Source organism: Aquarana catesbeiana, linkage group LG05, assembly GCF_042186555.1.
Source record: "Aquarana catesbeiana isolate 2022-GZ linkage group LG05, ASM4218655v1, whole genome shotgun sequence".
In the NCBI taxonomy this organism is placed as follows: domain Eukaryota; kingdom Metazoa; phylum Chordata; class Amphibia; order Anura; family Ranidae; genus Aquarana; species Aquarana catesbeiana.
The window spans coordinates 168,414,451-168,433,585 of NC_133328.1; the positions used below are offsets into that span (position 1 = coordinate 168,414,451).

At 43.0% G+C, this 19,135-nt stretch overlaps 1 protein-coding gene across 1 annotated transcript in view; it reads left to right on the forward strand.

Annotated features, from left to right (window-relative positions):
* The window catches only part of COL6A6 (collagen type VI alpha 6 chain), a 418,546-nt gene that overhangs the window by 114,974 nt on the left and 284,437 nt on the right, over positions 1-19,135 (forward strand). The window contains exon 2 of the mRNA XM_073630332.1: positions 7,955-8,045. The gene's annotated coding sequence lies outside the window, so the exon portion shown is untranslated. The remainder of the gene's footprint in view (positions 1-7,954; positions 8,046-19,135) is intronic.

Genomic DNA, 19,135 nt, shown 5'->3' on the forward strand with positions numbered 1-19,135 from the left:
AAGTTTTGCCTTGAGGTCCACTTTAAGACACATTGATTATGTATTGTAATCGTATTATTTGTTTACAGATACTTATATAGCATTGTCAATTTATGCAACACGTTACATACCGTATTTATCGGCGTATAACACTCGCCGGCGTATAACACGCACCCCAAGTTTAGGAGAGAATTTTAAGGAAAAAAACTTTTAGGAGGGAAGTTTAAGGAAAAGAAACTTACATTAAAATGCCCATCAATGCAGCCTCATCAGTGTTCATCTGCAGCCTTTTCAGTGTCAGTGCAGCCTTGTCAGTGCAGCTTTGCCCCAGTGCAGCCTTGTCAATGCAGCCTTGTCCCCAGTGCAGCCTTGTCAATGCAGCCTTGTCCCCAGTGCAGCCTTATTAATGCAGCCTTGTCCCCAGTGCAGCCTTATCAATGCAGCCTTGTCCCCAGTGCAGCCTTATCAATGCAGCCTTGTCCCCAGTGCAGCCTTGTCCCTGCAGCCTTGTCCCCAGTGCAGCCTAGTGTCCATGCCTCCTGCCGCTGCCGCTGCCGCCGCCGCTGCCGCCGCCGCCGCCATACACATAGAAGTAGTTTTAAATATGGCGCCACGGAGTTCGGAGAGACTCGGCGCCGGCGGAAGTGAACGAACGCCGCCGAGATACACATAGCCGAGGGTTCTCGGCTCTTTCCGGCGCCGCTCACAGTCCCGCCCAGTCCCACCCTATGATGGACATAACACAGGTCCAATGGCGGGACTGGGCGTGACAGTGAGCGGCGCCGGAAAGAGCCGAATACACCCGACTATGTGTATCTCGGCTCTGTGATTTCGGCGGCGCTCGTTCAGCACCGCGAGTCCTTCCGAAGTCCGCGGCGCCATATTTGAAACTACTCGCTATGTAAATGTCGGCGGCGATCGCCGACATTCACATAGCGATAGTGGGGATCGGCGTATAACACGCACCCACGACTTTCCCCTGATTTTAAGGGGAAAAAAGTGCGTGTTATACGCCGATAAATACGGTATATATTGTTCACATTAGTCCCTGCCCTCAAGGAGCTTACAATCTATACAATTTAAGGTCCCTTTATATTCATACATACACATACTAGGGCCAATTTAGACTCAAGGTAACAAACCAGCATGTTTTTGGAGTGTGGGAGCAAACCCATATAGGCATAGAGAAAACATGTAAGTGCCAGGCAGGTAGTGCCGTGGTTAGGATTTAAACCGATGACCCTAGCACTGCTAGGCACACATGCTAACCACTTAGCCAATGTTCTGCACATTAGACATGTGCATTTCGTTTTGGTACAAATACAAATTCGGATACATTTTTGGTTATTCGGAGATTCGGATGTATCCAAATTTCCGATTGAAATAGTAACAAATATTAACGATTTTTGTGAAATCCATTAAAATTTGTTTTGTTTATTCATTTTCTAACGAATTCCAACTTTTTAGAACAATTCGAGTTTGGCTCGGTCGAAAAACGATTGACCGATTCGAATTCTGTGTGAAGAAATAGCTGGTTGTTAAGCAGCTGGCCAGGAAGCCGGCCGCCCGCATCCTTAACAACCATGAGTCATCATCTTTCAGCGGCTTCCCCACTGACAGATGAATGTTAACCTCCCTGGCGGTATGATTATTTCAGATTTTTGTGTCTCAAACAATTATTTTGCATAGAAATTTGGTATTTTATATTGTAGGTCTGTAATTCTTAGCAATAACACACTTATATCTATCCACCAAGAGTCTAGTAGATATCCTGGGTATGATGAAGTTTGAAACACAAAATCATAGATTATAATATAACAAATATAAATAATTTAAAAAAAAAAATATATAATAATAATAAAATACATTTCCCCACGATTCACTATTGCTCAATTCTGCAAGTGTTCTAATTTACTATTGCTGTTTTCTAGCTGGTCTTAAGCCACTTTTGACGTAACGGGACACTTTTTGGTTGCTATGGACAATCTCAAGTTTCCAGGCAGAAAGAACAGTATATATAATATAAAACTGCATGCAGGGCATGGGCCAAAGCACTGGGGACAAAAGGGAAGTGAAATGATTTCATACAGTACTGTAATCTGTAAGATTACAGTACTGTATGTGTTATGATTTTGACATTTTTTTTAATTTGCAGCCAGGCTCCGCCCCCGTGCGTCGCAACGCTCGCAGGGAACGGAGCCTGGCACAGAGAGGCTTCGGGCAGAGGACGGAGCCTGCAGACAGCGCGGGGGGACATCGCAGAATCCTGGGGACAAGGTTAGTATACCGCACCAGGATCCTGAGACGTAATCCCAAGTGTGGCTCGGGGTTACCGCTAATGGTGCTGAAATTTAACCCCGAGCCACACTCGGGAATTCCGTCAGGGAGGTTAAAGAAAAGAATGCCAGCATTTGCCCAGCAATATAATTTTTTTTAAAAAACAGTGTGGGCCCCCCACAAAATCCGATGAGCGAGCCCCCCCTCCTGAAACACACCAGGCCACATGCCCTCAACATGGGGGGGGTGGGTGCTTTGGAGCAGGGGGGCTCTGCACCCCCCCACCCCAAGCACCTTGTCCCCATGTTGATGGGGACAAGGGCCATTTCCTGACAACCGCGGGCTGTGGTTGTCGGGGTCTATGGGTGGGGGAATCTTGAAGCTCCCTTTAGCAAGGGGGCCCCTAGATCCCGTACTGTTACATTGTACCCATACCCATTCACCAAACAAGTGTCAAAAAGTAAGAAAAACATGAGACAGTTTTTGACAAATCCTTTATTAAAAGAAAAAAAAAAATAGTGTCGCGCGATGTAATCCACTGTTATCCACACCGCCCGCCGACAAATAGAAAAAATTTAAAAGACGTTTTGCCTTCTAAGAGGTCTCCCGACGTATAAGCTCTCTTCGGGTTTGAAGGCAAGGGTGGACATCATGTGATGTCTGAAGGGGCAGTGCCACCGGGTGACATACCCGGGTGGCTCTGCCCTTGTCTATAAAAGAGCTGTCAAACCCGAAGACAGCTCATATGTTGGGAGATCTCTTAGGAGGTGAAGCGTCTGAAGCAGCAGGTGACGTGATTGACAGTAGATTACATTGCGGGACACTATTTTTTTCTTTTAATAAAGGATTTGTCAAAAACTGTCTCCTGTTTTTCTTACTTTTTGACAATTTTTTTGGTGAATGGGTACGGGTATGATGTGCAAGATTCTTCTAGATTCTGATAAGCCCACCACCCGCAGACCCCGACAACCACAGCCCACGGGTGTCAGAAGGAGGTCCTTGTCACCATCAACATGGGGACAAGGTGCTTTGGGGTTGGGGGCACAGAGCACCCCTGCCCCATAGCACCCACCCCCCATGTTGAGGGCATTTGGCCTGGTATGGTTCAGGAGGGCGCTCCCTCGCCCCCCCCCCCCTTTTCCTGACCAGCCAGGCTGCATGCTCAGATAAGAGCCTGGTATGAATTTTGGGGGGGACCTCACGCCCGTTTTTTTTTTTATTTTGTTGTGGGGTTCCCCTTAAAATCCATACCAGACCCGAAGGGCCTGGTATGGACTTGGGGGAACCTATTCCGTTTTTTAAAACATTTTTCTATTGCCGGACAATTGCCGGCATTCTTTTCTGTAGCATTCTTCTGTCAGTGGCCCTCAGTGCCCACTGACAGATTATGACTCATAGTTGTTAAGGACATGGGCGGTTGGCTTCCTGGCCCACTGCTTAACAACCAGCTATTTCTTCACACAGAATTCGAATAAGTCGATGGTTTTTCGACCGATCCAAATTCTAATCGTTCTGAAAGGTTGGAATTCTTTAGTAAATTAATAAATGAAGCAAATTTTAACAAAAACTAAACTAAACAAAATTTAATGAAAACTAAACGAATTTCGAAACCAAACTAAATGAGTTCAATAACGAAACAACATTAGTAACAAAACGAATCTATCTGAAACTAAACAAATTTTACCGTTCTGCACATGTCTACTGCACATTGACTTTCTTCTCTGAAATGTGTTGCTCTCCAAGGTTCTGAACACCTGTTTGACCAAATTATAAACAACGGATATGTGTAAACTAGCAACTCAAATTTACATATGTATTCGGCAATTGATAATGGTCATTGAAAAAATTGTCTGCTGAAATCACTCAATTTTAAGTATTTGTCTGTTGACTTTCACATAAATTATACCTTTTATGTAAAGCCTGAGGCACAGTGGGGTTGATTTACTAAAACTGGAGAGTGCAAAATCTGGTACAGATCTGCATAGAAACCAATCAACTTCCAGTATTTTTTTTGTCAAAGCCTAATTGAACAAGCTGAAGTTAGAAGCTGATCATGCAATGCTGCACCAGATTTTGCACTCCCCAGCTTTAGTAAATTAACCCCGGTATGCCTTTATATTGAAATAGCTTCTAAAAGATTTACTCAATATTTTTATGTAAAGCTAACATAAGTCTTTCTAACATATTGTTTTGTTAAAAATTCTGTCATTGTTAAAACAGTAATCCAACATTTAGATATTATTCTATGTTTTTGATTCTGTGTACCACTTAAAGTACACTTTGAACTCCAAGCAAGGTCTGCTGATTAAGCCTCCATTTTCACCTGAGCACTTTGTTGCCCAATTCCCAAAGCATGACAAAAGATAACGAATAAAATTATTCTCAGACTTGGTCAAACTAGAGCATTGTGTCACCTGTTGCCTGTCGCATATTTCCACTCATTTTTCAGGTGCTCCCATTTAGAAGTCTATGGAGCCAAAAATGCATAATTCTGCTCCCGTAGTAAAAGTCAGGCAAAAAAAGCATGTACAAACGCTGAAAAGAAAGTCTTTAAATGGTCTGGCTTAGCTCATGCTCAAATCTGAATAGGGGCTTAGTAGGGTTCCTCTTCTCCTTGCTGTAAAGCTGCACCAAACTGCAAAAAAACCTGCGGGGAAAAACGTTAGTTACTGAACTTATTTTTGCCCCAGCTTCTGTACTGCAAGGAGTGACGTTGCATCCTTCTGAGATCCTAGGGAATTCTGAGTAGCTCATACTGTATCTCAAGAGGTGATATTCCAGCACAGGATCATCTTCTTGCTAGATTTAGGTTACTAAGCATTCTATGGGATCTCAGTGGAAGCATATGATGTCACGCTTCTTAGGTACTATGGGTGGAAGTGAGGGAAAGATGTGTAATATCAACCAGCTTCTTTTCCTCGTGTTTTTTTTTCATCATTTTAGTGCTGTGTTTTCTATATAAGCAGAACCTACTATTTCACTGCAAGGTCCCCGTTAAAGACAGGAAATTAGGAATTTTAAAGCTCACAAATATACTTAAAAATGTAAAACTATACTTATTGCTGCAGCAATTCCTGCAAACTAACCTTTAAAATGTAATGCACTCTTCTTAGCTGAGCTTGTAATTATGTATTTTTTTATTCCAAAAGCCAAGTGCTTTGAGGAAATATATAGATTAGATGTTCTTCATTTGCACTGAAAGAGATAAATTTATCTGGAGCCGAAGTTAATAGTTGAAGGCTGTCTGCTGCAGTCCCTATGTTCGCATCCAGAATCCTAAAATTCCCCCTTCTGTTTTTTCTCTGGATGTTGGAGGATTTCCCATTTTAGTTTTAAGTTTAAGCTAACAGCTTACTCTAATAAGTAGCAGCCATGTGAATGACATGGGGAGGAAATTACAGGAAATTCACAAAGAAATATCTATTCACACCAGTTGCACAGAACTATAAAAAAATTAGGCAGCTAAAAAAATATTTTACTGCCATCAATTTCTAGGCATATGGCAGAACATAGTAGCTTGGAGCTGGCCAACACAGTATGCATTACATTGGCTACATCCCATTCTGCTATAAGCTCATGGTTCAGCAACCATGAACTTATAGAAGAATATGGTCCCTTAGGGCGTGCTGTTTAATAAATGGTTGTAATTAGCGACTGACAAGCCACTGATCAAAGTGATTTATAAGCAATATAAATGTATCTACAACATAACTTTATATAGAAAATATTGCTTTGATAAACATGTGCACAACTATCTTGAGACCTACAAAATAAAGGTTCACCATCGCTTTAGCCTACTTATTCTGTGCTTTATGAAGATGTATGTTTTTGGGAGTATTTTACAAACTGTGAAAGCTGTAAGTGAAAAAATTATTTAAAAAAAAAGTGAAAAATTGCAAAATTGGTTTGGCTACTCAAGGTGAAAAAATAGATAGAAGGGCCTGGTAGCGAAATGGTTAATCATGAACTCTTAAAGCAAAAGTCACTTTAAATAATCAAAATAAATATTATGCTGTCCAATATGTTACTTTTATTACTGTCTAGTTTTTCAATTAATTATATTGGTTTATGTAAAATTTCCAAGAAGATTGTCTGCATATGAAAGTGAACATAATTTTTAATAAGACATAAAGTATAACATAAAAATGCACAATTCCTTTAAAGTGGGAGTAAACTCCCCTAGCTGATTTTTACCTATAGGTAAGCCCTATATTAAGGCTTACCTATAGGTACAATAAATATCTCCTAAACATACAACGTTTAGGAGATATTTACTTGTGAATGCGCCAGTGACATCCCTGGTGCATGCACTCTAATGAAGCAGCATGTCCATGCCGTTCCTTTAGAGTAGGGGTCTTAAACTGGCGGCTCTCCAGCTGTTGCGAAACTACAAGTCCCATGAAGCATTGCAAGGCTGACAGTTACAAGCATGACTCCCCCAGGCAGAGGCATGATGGGACTTGTAGTTTTGCAACAGCTGGAGGGCCGCCAGTTTGAGACCCCTGCTTTAGAGCCCTGTGCCGTGAACAGCTGCTCCCGCGTGCATGTGCGGAAGTGACGTCATTGCGGCTCATCAAGTCAAAGGACTGGAGCCTGTCAACCCAGAAGGTATGCCAGCTAAAGATGGAGGCCCTGTAAGCGGTGACAGTGGGCCGCTGTAGGGCGTAGTTTTAAGGTAAGTTTCACATAAAATGCTAGTATGCTATGCATACTAGCACATTATATAATTACCCTAAAAGGGGATTTTTTTTCCTTCACAGAGTTTACTATCGCTTTAAATAACATGCTTGGGTGATGCCGTAATCCTGCATTTGAAGCGGCATACCTGTACAATGTACTAGTGCAAAAGCGACATTTGCAACCAAAAAATAGCATTTAGATTGCTGCTAAATGAAATTTGGATGTTGAAGGGAACCCCAGCTGCTTTGTTTATAAACAGAATGAAGCAGCTGGGCTTTCCTTCAACATCCATATCAGACCCTTAGCCTAGATGGCAGTCTGGTATATATTGTAAGATGGAATCCACAAAAAAAAAAAAAAATTGGTGTGGGGTTTCCCCTATCAATCAATACCAGACTCTTATCCCTGATTCGATTTTAAGAGGAACTCCATACAAAACAAATGAATTATGGTTCCCCCCAAAATCTATACCAGACCCAAGGAATCTGACAATTGCAGAAGGCACTTCCATGTAACCCAGTGGCCCCATGTTCTTTGTAATTTTTGGGAAATACCATCAAAAGTCTTTAATATATTTATGTATACAATTCAGTATTCAACCATCTTTACTAGTTACTCCCTTTAAAGACAACTTTAAGTGGAAAAGAATAATTTTTGGTAGAAGAAACTTTATCTTTTTATGCCCAGCTTGTTAGCCTAATTGCAACTTCTTTAAAATGGAAGACACAACACTTGTGCAGGATATGGTGGATGTATATATGGGTTATGGGTTGGTTATTTTCCTGAGGCTTTCTGTGAGTTTCATTTGGATGTAAAGTACTTATACTGTATTTATTTCCAGCAAACAGAAAGAATGTTTACACGTGTCAGTCTTATTATTTATTAAATGTTCACTGGACATTTACTTTGCTTACATACTTTGCATTATAGTTTCTACCTGGGAAAAATGGAGACCTATTCTGAAAACTTGATCTTTCCACTTTATTACTTATTAATATTACTTTTTTATGTCTTGTAGGATACAAAGAGCTCATAAAGAAGTACAAGTACAATGTTTCAGTAGATCAGTAAACAAGCTTTCTGGTGCTTATCAAGCGATCTGTTTTTATGTAAGTATATTACAAAATTGTGTTGAACGTACATTATAATTAGCATTATTGTCATCATTCTTTAAATTTAATTTTTGAGCTCAGAAATCTATGTGCTCAGGGGCATTGATAGTTTTTCTTCTTGGAGAGGGGATGTTCAGCTCTCTCAAATTGGAGTTTACTTAGCTTTCTAAGGTTTGAAGATACATACCAACTATATAATTCCTGAACTATTTTTTTTTACTTGCAGCCATACTGATTTGTTTCTTTAAAGAGGAACTGTAGCCTGCTCACATAATTTGTAATAAAAACATATTTGCCATTCTGAAGCTTCCCTCCAACCACTTTGCATATTATTTTATATATACTGTGATTCTGTACTTGCCAAATATGCTGCAGAAGTCTCCCTCCACTGAGTCTGACTGTATCCATTTTTCCTGTGGGCAGCTGAAGCTGCTGCCTATTCACTTCACACAGACACACAGAGGCACACCTCCAGCTCTGCAGGTCTCATTGGCCCTCTTATGACTCCTCCCCTCTCCCTTCATGGCAAACTCTCATGAGAGTCGGGGAGAGAGCTGTGCATGATATCATAAGCCTAGGCTTTTTACCAGACAAGAAACAGGAAGTGGGCTATATAAGGTATTTACTGGCAGAAAAAAAAATGTTTTATTATCCAAAGTTAAAACAACAAGGGCAAAAGATTTAATAGATGGAAAGCTGAAAAAAATACTGAAGGTCTGCTTTAACACTATAAGGATTAAAATACCTAAGGCTGTTTTTTCTACAAATATACAGTATGTTGTTTTTTATGTTGATGATAATGCAGGGCTGGATCTAGCTGGTCTGATGTGGGGATGCAGTAAAAAATGTCAGGGGGGCAGCGGATGGGAGGTCAGCAGGTGTACTGGAGTCAGTAGGGCAGAGCACAGGGGTCCGCAGAGAGATGACATGATTCAGCAGGTGGCAGAGGACAGGCAGTCAGCAGGGAAGTATACAAGGGGTCAGCAGGGGAGAGGACATATATGTTCCTAAGGGAAAACTTAGCCTTTAGTCTTTAATACAGGGCACTTTCAGCCCCTTCCTGTCCAGGCCAATTTTCAGCTTTCAAAGCTGTCACACTTTGAATGACCATTATGCGGTCAAGCAACACTGTACACAAACAACATTTTTTGTGAAGGATAGAGCTTTCTTTTCGTGGTATTTAATCATGGCTGGGGTTTTTTTATACCCATATATTTTTATGATAGGCTGCACTGATGGGCACTGATAGGCTGCACTGATGGCCATTGATAGGCTGCACTGATGTGCACTGATGAGGCTGCACTGAAGGGCACCGATGAGGCTGCACTGATGAGGTTGAACTGCTGGGCACTGATGAGGTGGCACTGATGGGCACTGATGGGGTGGCACTGATGGGCACTGATAAGCTGCACTGATGAGGCTGCACTAATGAGGCTGCACTGAAAAGGCGGCATTGATGGCCACTGATAGGTGGCACTGACGGACACTGATATGCACCAATGATGGTCACTGATACTCAGCACTAATGGGCACTAATATACTGCACTGATAGACACTGATGGGGCTGCACTGATCATCAGGGCACTGATGATCAGTGCCCTGATTATCAGTCTAAATGCCCTACCACCACAGGAAAGCTGATTATCGGTTTTCCTTTCCTCAGACACTGACAGCGCTGAGGAAAGAAAATGCCAATAACCGGCATTTGTTTACATGTGATCAGCTGTGATTGGACATAGCTGATCACATGGTAAAGAGCCTACGTCATCGGCTCTTTACCACGGTCAGTGATGCACTGTGTCCTCCAAGAACAAGAGAGGTCCCGCCCGACCTTTGTTCTACAATACAGCGGGCGGGAACCAGTTAAACAGTATAAGCAATATGTAAGCATTAACAGTACTCATAACAAGCAATGTGCCTGGCTTTACAATCAAAAATTCAAGACAGCATGACCAAGACCAGGATTTTGAAAGACATGGAGCAGCCTGGGACAGAACAGAAAAGCTGGCTAGTAGGGGTAATAAAGGCTAAGTTCACCTTTGTTTATATAATTCTTTTCTTTTTATTACAGCTGCCCTATGTACCAATATAGCATTAATGTACTTATTTTGCAAAAATAAAACAGTTTTCCATTAATTAGACACAGGCTTACCTCACTCTCTTCATAGCTGTCTAAACACACTGCTTGATTATTTCTGCCTTACTTCCTGGACAGACTTTAGGTCATGATACAGGAAAGAGTTGACCAGCTGAAGGTAGATGATGCAGGGTGTATTCTAATGAGATCATATGGTCAACCCCTTCCTGTCTCATGACCTAAAGTCTGTCCAGGAAGGAAGTAAGGCAGAGGTAATCAAGCAGTGTGTTTAAACAGCTATGAAGAGAGTGAGGTAAGCCTGGAAAGCTGTTTTATTTTTGCAAAATAAGTACATTAATGCTATATTGGTACATAGGGGAGCTGGTGTATACAATGCACAGCAAAGTGCCCTCTTGCATCAGAGTTCAGCGGAGTTCCCTCTTAATCAGAGTTCAGCGGAGTGCCCTCTTAATCAGAGTTCAGCGGAGTGTCCCCTTGAATCAGAATGCAGTGGATTGCCCCCTTGCATCAGAGTTCAACGGAGTGCCCCCTTACATCTGAGTTCAGCAGAGTACCCTCTTAATCAGAGTTCAGCGAAGTACCACCTTACATCAGAGTTCAGCAGAGTACCCCCTTGCATCAGAGTTCAGCAAAGTTCCCCCTTACATCAGAGTTCAGCAGAGTGCCCTCTTAATCAGAGTTCAGCGAAGTGCCCCCTTACATCAGAGTTAAGCAGAGTGCCCTCTTAATCACAGTTTAGCAAAGTGCCCCCTTACATCAGAGTTCAACAGAGTGTCCCCTTGCATCAGAGTTCAGCGGAGTGTCCCCTTACATCAGAGTTCAGCAGAGTGCCACCTTACCACAGAGTTCAGCGGAATGCCCTCCTAATCAGAGTTCAGCGGAGTGTACCTTTACATCAGAGTTTAACAAAGTGCCCCCCTACATCAGAAGCCAGCGGACTGCACCCTTGCATCAGAGTTCAGCAGAGTGCCCTCTTAATCATAGTTCAGCAAAGTGCCCTCTTAATCAGAGTTCAGCGGAGTGTCCCCTTGCATCAGAGTTCAGCAGAGTGCCCTCTTAATCATAGTTCAGCAAAGTGCCCTCTTAATCAGAGTTCAGTGGAGTGTCCCCTTGCATCAGAGTTCAGCTGAGTGCCACCCTAGCTCAGAGTTCAGCGGAATGCCCTCTTAATCAGAGTTCAGCGGAGCGTCCCTTTGCATCAGAGTTTAACAGAGTGCCCCCCACATCAAAAGCCAGCGGACTGCCCCCTTGCATCAGAGTTCAGCGGAGTGAACCTTTGCATCAGAGTTCAGTGGAATGTCCCCTTCCATCAGTACCCAACTTACTGAAATACAAGTTGGAAATTGACCATGCTCATAGAGCTCTAACAGCCCCTCGCCCTAACGGCCCTCAAAGGGACATTGTTGTAAAGTCACGCCTTTACAAGTTTAAAAAGAGAGGTATGCAAAAGGCAAGAGAAACATATTCTATTCATAGGTTGGGCCACGAGGTCCAAATATTCACAGACATTTCTCCAGCTATGACCCAGAAGAAACATACCTGCAAACCCCTGCTTAAGCCTTTTCAGCTTAAAGTAATCAAATATCGCTTGTCCTTCCTGTTTCGCCTGACCTTCTCTTATCAGGGTAAATCCTATACCTTCTCTACATTCCCTGAGGGAGGGTCTCTACTCAAGCATCTTGGCTTCATTTCTACTTCACCTCCGGCATCTCCACGATCCCACACCTCATCTTCATATGGCAGAGACAGAGAGGAAAGCATTCTGTGTCTCCCCTTTGCCACTCAGCGAGAAATACAAGAGGTCATTCTCTTATATTTCTCGACAGTCACTATCATGTTGACTGTTGCTATTACATCCCCCCTTTTTGTTTTGCACCAATAACCAACAATAACCCTTTAGTCCCCCTATTGTTTAATAATAGTTTATTGATTGCTTACTAATTTATTCTGCCCTTTTGTTTAGCTTTTCAACTTAATTTACCTCTTATCCATTTTATCCTCTCTATTTTATGTAGCAGGTGTCCCCTATGAGGGATTTGCCTTTTTGCCTGCCACTAGAGGGTACTGTTTCAATGATTATTGTCCTATGTCTAGTATACTGTTATGCTATCTGTTTATCATGGGCAGTAGATTGGAAGTTGATTCGGTGTTCGGGGGAAAATTTGAAAGCCGCGGAACACTGTTAAAGTCTATGGGACACTAACATGAAAAACCAAAAGTGCTCATTCTGATCGTACACACGATCGGAATTTCCGTCAGAAAAAACTTGGATGGTTTTTCCGACGGAATTCCGCTCAAGCTTGCCTTGCATACACACGGTCACACGAAAGTTCTCTGAACTTTCGACAGACAAGAACGCAGTGACGTACAAAACTACGACGAGCTGAGAAAATTAAGTTCAATGCTTCCGAGTATGCGTCAAATTGTTTCCGAGCATGCGTGATTTTTTGCGTGTCCGAATTGCATACAGATGAACGCATTTTCGACCGAAAAATAGAGAACATGCTCTCAATCTTTTGCTGGCTGGAATTCTGCCAGCAAAAGATCGATGGAGCATACACGCGATCGCATTATCTTACAAAAAGCTCTCATCTGAGTTTTGCTGGCAGCATTTCCGATCGTGTGTACGTGGCATTATATGCAAGTTATTGTCATAAAAAGTGTTTGGGGACCTGGGTCCTGCCCCAGGGGACATGTATTAATGCAAAAAAAAGTTTTAAAAACGGATGTTTTTTCGGGAGCAGTGATTTTGATAATGCTTAAAGTGAAACAATAAAAATGAAATATTCCCATAAATATTGTGCCTGGTGGGTGTCTATAGTATGCCTGTTAAGTGGCACAGTTTTCCCGTGTTTAGAACAGTACCACAGCAAAATTACATATCTAAAGGAAAAAAGTCATTTAAAACTGACCGCGGCTGTGATGAATTTTTGGGTCTCAGCAATATAGATAAAACTCATTGAAAAAAAACGGCATGATCCCCCCCCCAGTCCATTACCAGGCCCTTTGGGTCTGGTATGAATATTAAGGGGAACCCCGTACCAAAAATTTAAAAAAAGGTGTGGGGTGCCCCCAAAATCCATACCAGGCCCTTCCAGTCTGGTATGAATCCTAAGGGGAACCCTGCACCGAATTTTAAAAAAAAATGGCGTAGGGGTCCCCCCAAAATCCATACCAGACCCTTATCCTAGCACACAACCTGGCAGGCCGCAGGAAAAGAGGGGGGATGAGAGAGCGCCCCGCCTCCTGAACGGTACCAGGCCATATGCCCTCTAAATGGGGAGGGTGCTTTGGAGTAGCCCCCCAAAGCACCTTGTCCCCATGTTGATGGGGACAAGGGCCTTATCCCCACAACCCTTGCCTGGTGGTTGTGGGGGTATGCGAGCAGGGGGCTTATCGGAATCTGGAAGCCCCCTTTAACAAGGGGACCCCCAGATCCCGGCCTCCCCCCATGTGAATTGGTAACGGGTACATTGTACCCCTACCATTTTATTAAAAAAATGTCAAAAATAGTAAAAAAGACAAGAGACACTTAGGGACAACATCTCTGCCTCCGTGGGAGGCTCCCGCCGAGTGACGCTTCTTCTCGATGACAGCTGTTATATAGCTGATGTGACGTGACGTCAGAGGAAGGCGGGGTTGCCCATTTATGTCACCAAGTGGCCCCGTCCTCAGCTATATAACAGCTGTCATCGAGAAGAAGCGTCACACGGCGGGAGCCTCCAATGGAGGCAGGGGTGTTGCAGCTTTTTTTTTTTTTTTTTTTTCGGATCGGCGGCGGCGTGACATGGACCTACATCGTGGGACATTTTTATTTTTTTATTTTTTAATAAAGGACTTGTCCCTAAGTGTTTTACTATTTTTGACACTTTTTTTAATGAAATGGTAGGGGTACAATGTACCCATTACCAATTCACATAGGGGGGAGGCCAGGATCTGGGCTCCCCTTGTTAAAGGGGGCTTCCAGATTCCGATAAGCCCCCTGCCCGCATACCCCCACAACCACCAGGCAAGGTGGGGACAGGGTGCTTTGGGGGGCTACTTCAAAGCACCCTCCCTATGTTGAGGGCATGTGGCCTCGTACGGTTAAGGAGGGGGGCTGCTCTCTCATCCCCCCTCTTTTCCTGTGGCCTGCCAGGTTGCATGCTCGGATAAGGGTCTGGTATAGATTTTGGGGGGTCCCTACGCCATTTTTTTATAATACGGCGCAGGGTTCTCCTTAATTTCCATACCAGACCTGAAGGGCCTGGTATGGATTTTGGGGGGACCCCCACACAATTTTTTTTTACATTTTTGGTTTGGGGTTCCCCTTAATATTCATACCAGACCCAAAGGGCCTGCTAATGGACTGGGGGGGGACCCATGCCGTGTTTTTAATGAGTTTTATCTATATTGCAGACAATTCATTACAGCTGCGATCAGTTTTAAATGACTTTTTTTCCTTTAGAAATGTCATTTTGTTGTGGTACTGTTCTAAACAAGGGGGAACTGCGCCACTTTGCAGGCATACTATAGACACCCCCAGGCACAATATTTAAAGGAATATTTCATGTTTATTGTTTCACTTAAAATCACTGCTCCTGAAAAAACATCAGTTTTTAAAACTTTTTTTTTAATTGATACATGTCCCCTGGGGCAGGACCCGGGTCCCCAAACACTTTTTATGACAATAACTTGCATATAAGCCTTTAAAATTAGCACTTTTGATTTTTCATGATTGTGTCCCATAGACCTTAACGGTGTTCGTTTGTTCGTCCGAATTTTTTGCCTGTTCGGACGTTCTGGTGCGAACCGAACCAGGGGTGTTCGGCTCATCCTTATTGTTAGGATGAATCAATGTTTCTGTTTGTTTCCATTTTTGGGGGATATTCGGCCCAGGTCCTTTCAGAGTGTCCTGTGTCCTACTCTGACTCCATTTCCACTGTGTAATACATTTTTAGTGGCTATGGCCTAAGAAATTTTTTGCCCTATTGAAGGTTTTTTCTGTGTCTACCTTTAAGGGGCAAATCGTTTGCCCTTATTTAATGTGCTTGTTGTTTAGTGATAAATTCTTCATTCTTTTCATTTGTTTTTCTTTTCTTTTCTCTCAAGTGCTCTACAGGTCTTCCGTTATTGGTATTGCATGTATTATCTTCTTTCCCCTTTCCCTTCCTCTTGTCCATCTGGGCAATCCGAGCGGTGGACTTGGAAATCCGAGCATTCGAGCTAGCAGCCTGGAAGGCCAGGAAAGGGGGGAGCTTCTATTTTTTTGGGTCCATCGGGTGGCGTGATTGAAGATGGATGGACATTGCAGGACACTTTTTTTTTCTTCTTTTTTAACCACTTGATGCCCACGCTATAGGCGAATGACGGCCACAGCTCGGACCAGAATTTCTGGGAGGCCATCATATGACGGCCTCCCCTGTGCACGCGCCCTGCAGGGCGTGCGCAGGGCACGCGCAGAGCGCGCTGTGATCACTGAGTCACTGAGACTCGGGTGATCACCGATCCGAGTAAGAGGCCGGTCCCGGCCCCTTACCATGTGATCAGCTGTCAGCCAGCGACAGCTTATCACATGATGTAAACAAAAGCTCGGTCATTTTTTTTTTTGTGTTTTTTTTTACTGGCTCATCTGCAAGGGACATCGGTCCCAAAGAGGAAGAGGCAATTATGCCTCATCTGTGCCACCTGCCATTGCCACCTGACAGTGCCCACAGTGCCCACCAGTGCCACCTATCAATGCCCACAAGTGCCACCTATTAATGCCCACAAGTGCCACCTATCAATGCCCACCAGTGGTGCCAATCAGTGCCACCTAGCAGTGCTGCCTATCAGTGTAACCGATCAGTGCCCATTATTGCCACCCATCATTTCCCATCACTGCCACCTATCGGTGCCCATCAGTGCCGCCTCATCAGGGTACATCAATAAAGGAGAAAAATTACCTGTTTTAAAATTTTTATAACAAAATATAAAAAAATAAATAAAAACCGCAGAGGTGAGCAAATACCACCAAAAGAAAGCTCTATTTGTGGGAAAAAAATGATAAAAATTTGATTTGGGTACAGTGTTGTATGACCGCGCAATTGTTATTCAAAGTGCATCAGCGCTGAAAGCTGAAAATTGGTCTGGACATGAGGGGGGTTTAAGTGCCCAGTAAGCAAGTGGTTAATAAAGGAATTGTCAAAAACTGTCTAATGTGGTTTTTACTTTTTGATACTTTTTTTGGTGAATGGGTAGGAGTACAATGTATCCGATACCAATTCACATAGGTAGGGGCCAGGATCTGGGGGCCCTCTTGTTAAAGGGGGCTTCCAGATTCTGATAAGCCCCCCACCTGCAGACCCCGACAACCAATGGCCAGGGTTGTCGTGAAGAGGCCCTTGTCCCCATCATTATGGGGACAAGGTGCTTTGGGGGAGTCCCCCAAAGCACCCTCCCCATGTTGAGGGCAGGTGGCCTGGTAAGGTTCAGGAGGGGGGGCGCTCTCTCATCCACCCCCCTTTCCTGGCCTGCCAGGCTGCTTGCTCGGATAAGGGTCTGGTATGGATTTTGGGGGAGACCCCAAGCCATTTTTTAATTAATTTTGGCATTGATTTCCCCTTAAAATCTATGCCAGACCCAAAGGGCCTGGTATGGATTTTGGAGGATACCCCACGCTGTTTTTTAAAAAAAACTTTGGTGTGAAGTTCCCCTTAAAATCTATACTGGACCCAAAGGGCCTGGTATGGATTTTGAGGGGGACCCCATGCCATTTTTTTCTTTATTCTGTCATAGGGTTCCCCTTAACCACTTCAAAGCACTGTATTATACAGTATATTCTGCACTGTATATATATATATATATATATATATATTAGACTGCCTGCACTGTATATATAGTCTACAGTGAATGCACTGTATATATACAGTATCTCACAAAAGTGAGTACACCCTTCACATTTTTTAAATATTTTATTATATCTTTTCACGTGACAACACTGAAAAAATGACACTTTGTTACAATGTAAAATAGTGAGTGTACAACTTGTATAACAGTGTAAATTTGCTGTCCCCTCAAAATAACTCAAAACACAGCCATTAATGTCTAAACCGCTGGCAAGAAAAGTGAGCACACCCCTAAGTGAAAATGTCCAAATTGGGCCCAAAGTGTCAATATTTTCTGTGGCCACCATTATTTTCCAGCACTGCCTTAACCCTCTTGGGCATGGAGTTCACCAGAGCTCCACAGGTTGCCACTGGAGTCCTCTTCCATTCCTCCATGACGACATCACAGAGCTGGTGAATGTTAGAGACCTTGAGCTCCTCCACCTTTCGTTTGAGGATGCCCCACAGATGCTCAATAGGGATTAGGTCTGGAGACATGCTTGGCCAGCCCATCACCTTTATCCTCAGCTTCTTCAGCAAGGCAGTGGTCATCTTGGAGATGTGTTTGGGGTCGTTATTATGTTGGAAAACTTCCCAGCGGCCCAGTCTCCGAAAGGAGGGGATCATGCTCTGCTTCAGTATGTCACAGTACATGTTGGCATTCATGGTTCCCTCAATAAACTGTAGCTCCCCATTGCTGGCAGCACTCATGCAGTCCCAGACCTTGACACTTCCAACATCATGTTTGACTGTAGGCAAGACACACCTGTCTTTGTACTCCTCACCTGGATGCCGCCACAGACGCTTGACACCATCTGAACCAAATAAGATTATCTTGGTCTCATCAGACCACAGGACATGGTTCCAGTATTCCATGTCCTTAGTCTGCTTGTCTTCAGCAAACTGCGGACTTTCTTGTGCATCATATTTAGAAGAGGCTTCCTTCTGGGACGACAGCCATGCAGACCAACTTGATACAGTGTGTGGAGTATGGTCTGAGCACTGACAGGCTGACCCCCCCCCCACCCCTTCAACCTCTGCAACAATGCTGGCAGCACTCATGCATCTATTTACCAAAGACAACCTCTGGATATGATGCTGAGCACGTGCACTCAGCTTCTTTGGTCGACCATGGTGAGGCCTGTTCTGAGTGGAACCTGTGCTGTTAAACCACTGTATGATCTTGACCACCGTGCTGCAGCTCAGTTTCAGGGTCTTTGCAATCTTCTTATAGCCTAGGCCCTCTTTATGTAGAGCAACAATTCTTTTTTTCAGATCCTCAGAGAGTTCTTTGCCATGAGGTGCCATGTTGAACTTTCAGTGACCAGTATGAGAGAGTGAGAGCGATAACACCAAATTTACCACACCTGCTCCTCATATAATAAAGATATAATAAAATATTTACAACAATGTGAGGGTGTACTCACTTTTGTGAGACGCTATATATATATATATATATATATATATATATATATATATATATATATATATATATATATATATATATATATATATATATATATACTGCATGGTATATATATATATATATATATATATATATATATATATATATATATATATATAAATTAATACATTGCCTGCACTGTATATATATTCTACACTTAGTTAAAGAACATAGATAAAAGAACATAAAAATAACCCTCAGTTGGATCTGAGAGATTGGATTGAGGTAGCTAGGTTGGAATTGAACATATGCCTATTGACCAGGGCTGAGAAACATTTGCAGTGGACTTGGAAAATTTCATACAATAGAGTGGTGGGCGTTTTTAGGGAAGAACAGGCACTTTTTGACAAGAAATAGAAGCCCTGGATTTCTTATTTACAAGAACTGGATGTTTAATGTCAGTTGGCTAGGTGGTCACTGGGAGACTTCTGGATGAACAAGATTTTTTTCTTTTCTCTCTACCTCTTCTTTTACTGTCTTTAGGCATAACTGCTATTAATACTTGATTGGTAAGCAGTTGCCCAGAGGGGAGCTGGTTTCAGAAAATTTATAATATAAACCACAAATGCAGATGCTACACACAGCCTCTGTAGCCACAGGCTTAGCAAATGGCCGGCATGTAGCTTAAAAATGTAGTAGGTAGCACAAATACATTGTGCCTGTTGTAGGAAATTGTTCT